The 6442-nt window shown below is 44.6% G+C and overlaps 1 protein-coding gene across 1 annotated transcript in view; it reads left to right on the top strand.

The window, feature by feature from the left end:
* Positions 1–268: 268 nt before the first annotated feature.
* LOC105683956 (A-kinase anchor protein 200-like) overlaps positions 269–6442 on the top strand; it is a 44026-nt gene continuing 37852 nt past the window's right edge. The window contains exon 1 of the mRNA XM_025746595.2: positions 269–942. The gene's annotated coding sequence lies outside the window, so the exon portion shown is untranslated. The remainder of the gene's footprint in view (positions 943–6442) is intronic.

Here is a 6442-nt window from a genome sequence, read left to right as displayed (position 1 = left end):
CGTGACCTGAGCCCGACGAGTCATAATACAAAGAACGAAATTGGCGACGACTACAACGACGATTCATATTCCGAGCTGCCGTTTCCCTGCACCCACCAGTGGAGAGCGCGCGTATAGGTGGTACGTACGTTGATACTCAGGAGAGGAGGAGGATCATCGAGTTTCTGCGTCGTCCCCGTCGTTTTATCCGTCCGTTCGTCCATCCGTCCCGAACCTCCGTCTCTGTTTCGAGGTACGTTCTCGTTCGCGTTCTCTCCATTTCCCATTTCGAAGCAGCGGGACTCGCGGCTGCTCCTGCTCCTCTCGCCTGGTTCGGTTCTTCGGCACTCGGTTGTGGGTTGTGTCAGCCCTCGGTGGCTTTTGCTCTGTTAGTTGCCTGCGCGTAACCAAGCTGACTGGGCGAGTTTTGTTAGTTGATACACCGGTTGGGTAGAAATTTTCACCGAAGTTTATCGATTTGAATTAAAATTTAATAAAAATATTAATAATAATTGCTAATAAAGTAAAACATATATAAATATATATATATATATATCTACACACATTACGAATATATATTGATATATCTATTACACGAAAAAGTGCGAGAGATACATGGGTGATCGGTAATAATAATATAATAAAGAGATTATTAACATTGAACGAAGAAACAATTAATTGTAGTCAACGAATCGTTGTTATCAATTGTAATAAAATAAATAATTAATTCAGTCCGTTCCTCGTGAGCCAGTGAATTCGATTAATAAAAATATAATTTTAAAAAATATATACACCGTCGTTGTCGATACTGACTGTGTTCGGCTGACTTTGTTATAGATAAAAGAGAGAAAAAAAAAACTGTGTGTGATACTCGAAGAGTTCAATAGCTGAGTGAAAGGAGAAGTGATTTATTTCAACGGGTAATACGACCAAATAAAACGAATCCTTACGAATCATTGCAATGTGAGTAATCGATTTCTTTTTGCGTTTTTTTTTTTTCTTTTCTTTTACTACCGATTTGATTTATTTTCTCATCGTCTCGTCGACCGTATCGATTATCCGTAAAATATTTTATCCGTTTTTTAATTTGTTGTTGATTCATTTTCTTTTAAATTTTCTTTTATTTTTGCGCAATCTTTGCTTCGATCGTGTGCGCAACTTTCTACGTGCATCGGTTCGATTTGCGACGTACCCACCACCCACTTTACATACCAGGTATACCTATAATACCTCGTTGAAAAGGTCGCGTAGAAAGAGATATTTTCTGTTCGCAGTCTCGCCATTCGCGTGCTCGCGGATCCTTACATATACACATGTATATATATATATGTATTTTTTTTTTTTCTTCAATTTTTACTCTATGTGCCGACGCTTTTGCTGTAGCTGCCACCGCGATCGTCTGTGTATCGTAAGTTGTGTGCAGCTTTGACTTCTACGATATCGCATTGATGGGAAGACACGCACACACTTGCAAAACATTTATTCAGAACGAACTCGTGTGCTTGTACGTACACGAGGCTAGATTCCGTAGTAGTTCAGTATCGGTTAGAAGGTGCACAAGATGCAACGAGCGCTTTACTTTCTAATGGATTATTTCTCGAGTACGTTCTACATATCGAATGATATATTTCCAGAGGTCAAAAGGACCGGCAGAAATTCCAGGGATAATAACGTGATTTCAGCAATGTTTGAGTCTTTCGCATCGCACCCCCTCTATTTTATCTGTCTTCTTTTTTTTTTGTTTAATCGTTTTTCGGAAGCTAGAAAATTTTTTCTATTCCGTTCTATCGTCGTACACGTGTTCGACCGGACTAGGATTCACAGTTTCCGAAAACGAGACGATTTTCGTTTCGCATCTACCGACGAAGAGACGGCCGCCGCATTCCCTCGAGGTGGTGAAAGTTTAGGGACATAAAACGGGAAATCTAATAGCGGCGGGGGATTATAAGCTGCATCCAGTTCTCGTCGGTGCACCGGCCGGCGAGTTGCCTCTGCTTTTGGCCCGAGTCTCTTTGTCTCCGGATTTGCCTCCTCCTCGCATGCAGAGGAGGTACGTACCTAGTCTCGTACGGTTACCGCTGCTGACATGAGCCGAGCCAACTGCCCCGCGTTGGACGGGACGTTCTTTGTGCCGATTTTTGCATAGCTGCGCCGCTGCCGCTGCCGCTGCTGCTTACCTGCTGTGCATTTTAAATCCGCATCCAAGGCTCCTATAGAAACGGTTGTTGGAACTGCACCACCGCGATGGCCCACCTCTTCTCTTTTCTTCTATTCTATTCGCCTGCCATTTTTCCTCCGCGCTTTTTTTCCCTCTCTTTATCGCCGTCTCTTCGCTCGTGAGAGGCCGGAAAAAGGTCGAGGAAATGTTGTTTACTCGTCCGTGAACAGAAGGAGGCTAGGAATATTCCCTGTCATTAAATGCCCGGTCAACCTTTTGTCACGTGAATTTTCATTCTCCTTCTCTTTGAAATTCATTTCCGCAAATTATTCTAATTTTTTGAATAAATGTATTTTTATCGAGCGTGTTTTGCATACATGACATTACGGTACAATGTGAGAGAGAGAGAGCGAAAATTTTCGAATCGTGAATACGAAATCTGGGGGGGGTGGGGGGTCGATCGAGCCTCTTGTAACTATTTTCGTTCGGACACCCGGTACGTTTCGCGCAATTAGTAATATAACCAGTTTTCAGCCGCACGTCTGGTGCAGTCGATGATAGCGGGTCGTTTACTTGCCTTTCCCCGTTTTACTGCTCCGAGACCCGCATATGACGGAGTCCAGATGGGAACCCCATCAGGGCCGTGCCTAGTACGTTAACCTTAATCTCCTTTCGGTCGTCTACTTTCCTCGCGAGTCATTGCGCGAGTAGAAGAAACAGAAACAGAAAAAGAAAAAGAAAAAAAAAAAACTAAGGAAATCCACCGGTTCGCCGATTCCGCACGCCTGCAGAAATAATCAGCTCCCACGTTTTTTTTTCTTTTTTTTTTTTTTCACGTCTTCAGATGTATGAGAATTTACACGCGAAAAACGAAATAATTTAGTAGATCTCCTCTCCCTCTACCGTCCGGGTTTTTCTCTTTTTTTTTTTTTCATTCTTCCCTCATGGCTCGGCGTCCGATCAACCGTAAAGTTAGTTGATCCGAACACTTGGCGAAACCACGGAGAATATATTATGCACACTTGAAATTTTCTGAGCGTCGAAACTTCTTCGATATCAGAGCTCGGATTGATATGCCGCTTGTATTATTCTTCTTCCGCTTCTTCTTCGAGACTTTATGTAACAGTGGATTGCACAACTCGTAGCGTATACGAAAGGTACTTCTCTCGGACTTCGAGGTGGAGAACTTTTCCGCCCATAATTCCAAGTTTCCCGACGTTCTTCACCTCGCGGATCTTCTCTCCTTCGCGGCCGCGTCTGCCCGACGGTTTTCCATAATTTTGCAATCGACTTATTCATCCCCATTTTTTTTCTTTTCCTCCTTCCCTCGCCGACGAATTTGCGTCTCGAGAGTCGAACCCGCGAGCCACCCCGAGTGCAATCTGCTTTTCCAACGCTTGTTATAACAATGGAGTGCGGTGCGTACGCGCGGACGCGTTGCACGCTTTCAAGGTCACACTTATAGTTACTCATCGTCGGAGAAAGAGGGTGTGGCGGGAACGTTCCGTTCCGTTCGTTCGTCCGTCGACGAAAATAACACCACCAACTAAACTTCGCGCGGCTGCAGCTGTAGTAGGTGTAACCAAAGAAGACGAAGAGCTTCTTCGAGCAACGCTAAAGGCTGCAGTTTTTCATCGTATATGTATACGGTTACCACCGCGACCGTATAGTTATGGACGTGGACGGACGCTGGCGAAGTTCGACGGTTCTTCTCTCGTCTCTAGACCGAAAGAGAAAAAGAGAAAAAGAGGAGGAAGAAGAAGGAGAGAAAAAAAAAAAAAAGTCGAGTCCCTGAAATGAGACGGTTGATGCATGCGTCTAGCCAGCTTTTAGAAAACAACAAACGCCCTTGATTGGGACACCACATCCGAAGCTTAAAAAGAGACTCTTATGACTATGGAGAAGCCTCACGATATTCACTATTGCGCAGAGCGATGCGAGGAGACTTTTACTGCTCTTCTGCTTCGTTCCTCTTCTCTTCTTTTTCTCTCACGTACACCTATGCGAGCCACGCTATTCGGGGCGCGCTTTTGACGGTAAAAAAGCAGGCCCCCGTTGTTACGGGCGAGATGTTTTCGTTTTATATGCGGGATTCGAGGATGCGGGCTAGATAATGCGCCGGCCTATTTCGGGCCGCCGTATTTTGGTTCTCTAATAACATATCATACCTATCGACTCTGCGATGCATCGAAATTCCGTAGGAAAATTATTTTCACCGTCGCTCGCACGCCGTTGTCTTATATTTCACGCACACCGTGAAACACACGGAGAGTCGCGCTTCGCTGTATTTCTCATTCCTCTGGGAAATCTGTGGAGTTATCGCTGGAAAAAAAATCTTATCTCTCAGTTCTCCGCTCTGGAAAACGAAGTACCGAATCACCGCGAATGCAGCGGCGATTGAAGTGCCGGAGATATTTGCCTTCCGTTGCATACCTCAGCGACTTATTCGTTACACATCGGCCAGCTATCGCGTTCGTCGTTGATGATTTAATAGAATTTAGACGACAGTGACCCCTGAATGTGCTTATTAATCCATTGAACGGATTGACGAATGGAGGGATACTCGGACATTATTCTATTTATATCATCCGTATCCACCTATACATGAATAGATTACCTATTATTCTTCAATTTTATCCTAACTCTCATCGCCGTCAGCTACGAGGGGATGCGTTCTGTTCGAACAACACTCTATGATTATTCTATGACGTTAACTTGAAATTTAATTTCGCTCGTCACTCCGGTGAGAAGAAAATGAAAATTAATGTCGTGGGTAATTTTTTTTTTCCCCAAATTCGAAAGCGGAGTGGAGAAGAAAAAAAAATAGAAAAATAGAAAAATGGGAAGCGAAGCGGCAAATACGAGACGCGTACGTAGAGCGCGGAATAATAACGGGAATGTCCCGGTATAAAACGCGTATCTTTGAATTGTTGCGACCGTGTCGTAGGACGTGTCACACGCGGCGATATCCGGCTAAATATAAACTCGGCATCGCGATACCACGCGACCTCGCTCTTCTCGCTGTTTCTCGCTCGCGCGCTATACGGATTCTGCTCGATGTCGTCGGTTTTATGCTCGGTAACGCACGCCGAGAGTGCATCGCCGCGTACGTTGTCTTTTTCTATTTCGTGTCCGCCGGAAACTGCACCGCGCATACACTTACTATTATTCACTAACGTTGCGTACACGCGTTGAAAACAAAAGGACACTCGCTGCGTATGGGTGTGTACGAGATATCTCGTCACGTATGTCATCCGTCAACGATTCTCTGACGTAGAAATTAGGTCCCATTTAATTTACGCTACGAGACGCAGAGTTCTTCTATTTTTACACGTTTCTTTCCTTTTCTCCTTTCTTTTTTTTTTTTTTATTCCCCGAGTTTCTCTTCGTTCTCTCGACAAGAAAAAAGACAAGACATTTCATCATTAGACTTGGAAATTTTCGCAAAAAAAGAGACACCTCCTTTTTAATTTTTGATCCGTTTTTTTTTTCTTTTTTTTTTCTCGTCCGAATCGTCGCTCGATTTAATTACCGCGTCGTCGTGTGGCGGCTACCTTCCCTTCCGTGGCGAATGGGGTGTTTCGTTTCGAACACCTGGTACGTATCATCGGCGTCGGTTTCGAGTCGCGAAGCTATCGATCATATAGCGAGCCTCGGCAGCAACCGAAGAGCGCATTAGGCGTTGAACACGATGCGCGAAGCCCCGCGATTAGACGCGTGCCAAAGAGCAATGGACCGTGAGGTAGAAAGACGGTACGAGCAGCTGGGGACGAGGAGATAAACGTTTGACCATTTGTCGTCGTAGTGTTACAACCACCACCTACTCGCCTCGATCTCGTTGTCCCCGCGTGTCGGTCGTTGACGCACACACGCCGGCTCGATATGCTTTTTGGCAACGATATGAAATTCGAGTAACGTGCCGGATACGATGATGATATCGCGATATCGTAAACGTATTTCATCTATTATAGACACACGCGCGCTGTCTGAGGATGTAAGAAAATATGGATGGATATTGTTTTTCCCCCGCACGTGACGAGGAGTCGGGATTTTCCTCGGGGAATATTGTAGCAGCTAGAGCAAAGTAAATTGCAAAGTAAAGTAAATTCTTCGCTCACCTCCTCGATCTGCTGGCTTCAACCGATTTGTTGGTCTACACGAATCAAAATAACCGCCTAGTATACTAAAAACGAACATTCTTCAATTTTTTTAGTGCTCACTCCTCATCGACGTTTCCCTCAATTAATTATGAGGTAATTTGATTAATCCGATTATGCGTCATGCGTGCGTAACGAGTTTGAAATT

This window comes from Athalia rosae, chromosome 2 (assembly GCF_917208135.1).
Source record: "Athalia rosae chromosome 2, iyAthRosa1.1, whole genome shotgun sequence".
Taxonomy (NCBI): domain Eukaryota; kingdom Metazoa; phylum Arthropoda; class Insecta; order Hymenoptera; family Athaliidae; genus Athalia; species Athalia rosae.
The sequence above is the reverse complement of the archived record's forward strand: the minus strand, read 5'-3'. Positions and strand labels throughout refer to the sequence as shown.